Source organism: Rattus rattus, chromosome 4 (assembly GCF_011064425.1).
Source record: "Rattus rattus isolate New Zealand chromosome 4, Rrattus_CSIRO_v1, whole genome shotgun sequence".
Taxonomy (NCBI): Eukaryota; Metazoa; Chordata; class Mammalia; order Rodentia; family Muridae; genus Rattus; species Rattus rattus.
The window spans coordinates 109,595,143-109,599,643 of record NC_046157.1 but is presented as its reverse complement, the minus strand read 5'-3'; positions in this window follow the sequence as shown (position 1 = coordinate 109,599,643).

Below are 4,501 nucleotides of genomic sequence, written 5' to 3'. Positions count from 1 at the left end.
GGGTAGAAGCCTAAAAGAGGAAACACAAACATCCCTTAAAGAATTACAGGAAAACAAAACCAAACAGATGAAGGAATTGAACAAAACCATCCAGGATCTAAAAATGGAAATAGAAACAATAAGGAAATCACAAAGAGAGACAATCCTGGAGATAGAAAACATACGAAAGATCTCAGGAGTCACAGATGCAAACATCACTGACAGAATACAAGAGATAGAAGAGAGAATCTCAGGGGCAGAAGATTCCATAGAAATCATCGACTCAACTGTCAAAGATAATGTAAAGCGGAAAAAGCTACTGGTCCAAAACATACAGGAAATCTAGGACACAATGAAAAGACCAAACCTAAGGATAATAGGTATAGAAGAGAGTGAAGACTCCCAACTTAAAGGACTAGTAAATATCTTCAACAAAATTATAGAAGAAAACTTCCCTAACCTAAAGAAAGAGATGCCCATAAACATACAAGAAGGCTACAAAACTCCAAATAGATTGTACCAGAAAAGGAATTCCTCCTGTCACATAATAGTCAAAACACCAAATGCACAAAACAAAGAAAGAATTTTAAAAGTATTAAAGGAAAGAGGCCAAGTAACATATAAAGGCAGACCTATAAGAATTACACCAGACTTCTCACCAGAGACTATGAAAGCCACAAGATCCTGGGCAGATGTCATACAGACCCTAAAAGAACACAAATGCCAGCCCAGGCTACTATATTCACAAAAACTCTCAATTAACATAGATAGAGAAACCAAGATATTCTATGACAAAACCAAATTTACACAATATCTTTCCATCAATCTAACCCTACAAAGGATAATAGATGGAAAAATGCCAATACAAGGAAGGAAACTATACTCTAGAAAAAGCAAGAAAGCAATGTCCTTGCAACAAACCCAAAAGAAGAGAAACACAAAAACATAATTCCACCTCTAACAACAAAAATTACAGGAAACAACAACCACTATTCCTTAATATCTCTTAACATCAATGGACTCAAATCCCCAATAAAAAGACATACACTAACAGACTGGTTACAGAGAGAGGACCCAGCATTTTGCTGCATACAGGAAATACACCTCAGTGAAAAAGACAGACACTACCTCCAGAGTAAAGGGCTGGAAAACAATTTTCCAAGCAAATGGTCCCAAGATACAAGCTGGAGTAGCCACTCTAATATCAAGTAAAATCAACTTTCAACTTGAAGTTATTGAAAAGATAAGGAAGGGCATTTCATACTGATAAAAGGAAAAAAATCTACGAAGATGAGCTCTCACTTCTGCTCTAAATGCAAGGGAATCCACATTCATAAAAGAAGCTTTACTAAAGCTCAAAGTATACATTGCACCACACACAATAATAGTGGAATCTTTCAATACCCCATTCTCATCAATAGACAGATCATGAAAACGGAAACTAAAAAGAGAGACAGTGAAACTAACAGAAGTTATGAACCAAATAGATTTAACAGATACTTATTTATAGAACATTAAATCCTAAAACAAAAGAATATACCTTCTTCCCAGCAACTCATGGTACGTTCTCCAGAATTGACCATAATTAGTCACAAAACAGGCCTCAACAGGTACAAGAAGTTTGAAATAATCCCTTGCATCCTATCAGATAACCACGGACTAAGGCTGGTCTTCAATAACAACAAAAACAACAAAAAGCCCACATGTACATGGAAGCTGAACAATGCTCTACTCAATGATAACCTGGTCAAGGAAGAAAAAAAAAGAAATGAAAGACTTTTTAGAATTTAATGAAAATGAAGGCACAACATACCCAAACTTATGGGACAAATTGAAAGCAGTGCTAAGAGGAAAACTCACAGCTCTGAGTGCCTCCAAAAAGAAACAGGAGAGAGCATACACTAGCAGCTTGACAGCACACCTGAAAGCTCTAGAACAAAAGAAGCAAATTCACCCAAGAGGAGTAGACAGCAGGAAATAATCAAACTCAGGGCTGAAATCAACCAAGTTGAAACAAAAAGAACTATACAAAGAATCAACAAAACCAGGAGCTGGTTCTTTGAGAAAATCAACAGAATACATAAACCCTTAGCCAGACTAACCAGAGGGCACAGAAAGAGTATCCAAATTAACAAAATCAGAAATGAAAAGGGAGACATAAAAAACAGAAACTGAGGAAATTAAAAAAATCATCAGATTCTACTACAAAAACTTATACTCAAAAAAAACCCCAAAAACCCCAGCCCCTCCCCCCCCAAAAGAAACAAAAAAAAATCCCCCCCAAAACAGGAAAATCTGGAGGAAATGAACATTTTTTTTAGACAGATACCAGGTACCAAAGTTAAGTGAGGATTAGATAAACCATCTAAACAGTCCCATAACCCCTAAAGAAATACAAGCAGTCATTAAAATTCTTCCAACCAACAAAAGCCAGTACCCAATGGGTTTAGTGCAGAATTCTATCAGACCTTCAAAGAAGACCTAATACCAATCAATACTCTTCAAACTGTTTCACAAAATAGAAACAGAATGGACCCTATCCAATTCGTTCTTCAAAGCCATAATTACACTTATACTTAAACTATACAAAGACCCTACAAAGAAAGAGAACTTCGGACCAATATCCCTCATGAATATTGACGCAAAAATACTCAATAAAATTCTTGCAAACTGAATCCAAGAACACATCAAAGTGATCATTCACCATGATCAAGGAGACTTCATCCCAGGGATGGTTCAATATTCAGAATTTCATCAATGTAATCCACTATATAAACAAACTCAAAGAAAAAAAAGCACATGATCATCTCATTAGATGCTGAGAAAGAATTTGATAAAATTCAACACCCCTTCATGATAAAAGTCTTGGAAAGATCAGGAATTCAAGGCCCATACCTAAACAGTAAAAGCAAACCAGTAGCTAACATCAAACTAAATGGAGAGAAAATTGAAGCAATCCCAGTAAAATCAGGGACTAGACAAGGTTGCCCACTCTCTCCCTACTTATTCAATATAGTTCTCAAAGTGCTCGCCAGAGCAATGAGACAACAAAAGGAGGTCAAATGGATACAAATTGGAAAGGAAGAAGTCAAAATATCACTATTTGCAGATGATATGGTAGTATACTCAAGTGACCCCAAAAGTTCCACCAGAAAACTCCTACAGTTGATAAACAACTTCAGCAAAGTGGCAGAATATAAAATTAACTCAAAGAAATCAGTACTCTACTCAAAGGATATACAGTCTGGGAAAGAAATTAGGGAATCGACACCCTTCACAATAATCACAAATAACATAAAATACACGGCGTGACTCTAACCAAGCAAGTGAAAGATTTGTATGACAAGAACTTCAAGTGTTTCAAGAAAGAAACGGAAGACCTCAGAAGATGGAAAGATCACCATTGTTCAATGATTGGCAGGATTAATATTGTAAAATTGGCCATATGCCAAAAACAATCTACAGATTTGATGCAATCCCCATCAAAATTCCAACTCAATTCTTCATAGAGTTAGAAAGAGCAATTTGAAAATTCATTTGGAAAGGCAAAAAACCCAGGATAGTGAAAACTATTATCAACAATAAAAGAACTTCTGGGGGAATCAACATCCCTGACCTCAAGCTGTATTACAGAGCAATTTTGATAGAAAATGACTGGTATTGGTACAGCGACAGGTAGGGAGATCAATGGACTAGAATTGAAGACCCAGAAATGAACCCACACACCTATCACCATTTGATCTTTGACAAAGGAGCTAAAACCATCCAGCATTTTCAACAAATGTTGCTGGTTCAACTGGAGGTCAGCATGCAGAAGAATGCAAATCAATTCTTTCTTATCTCCTTGTACAATGCTCAAGTAGAAATGAATCAAGGACCTCCACATACTACCAGGTACACTCAAACTAATAGAAGAGGAAGTAGGGAAGAGCCTTGAATACAAAGGCACAGGGGAAAATTTCCTAAAGAGAACGCCAATGACTTATGCTCTAAAATCAAGAATCAACAAATGGGACCTCATAAAATTGCAAAGTTTCTGTAAGGCAAAGGACATTGTCAATAGGACAAAATGACAACCAACAGATTGGGAAAAGGTCTTTACCTTTATCTGATAGAGAGCTGATATCTAATATATACAAAGAACTCCAGAAGTTAGACTCCAGAGAATCAAATAGTCCTATTAAAAAATGGGGTACAGAGCTAAACAAAGAATTCTCAGCTGAGGAATATCGAGTGGCTGAGAAGCACCCAAAGAAATATTCAACATCCTTAGTCATCAGGTAAATACAAATCAAAACAACCTTGAGATTCCACCTCTCACCAGTCAGAATGGCTAAGATAAAAATTTCAGGTGACAGCAGATGCTGGTGAGGATGTGGAGAAAGAGGAACAATCATCCATTGTTGGTGGGATTGCAAGCTGGTACAACCACTCTGGAAATCAGTCTGGTGGTTCCTAAGAAAATTGGACATAGTACTACATGAGGACCCAGCTATACCCCTCCTGGGCATATACCCAAAGG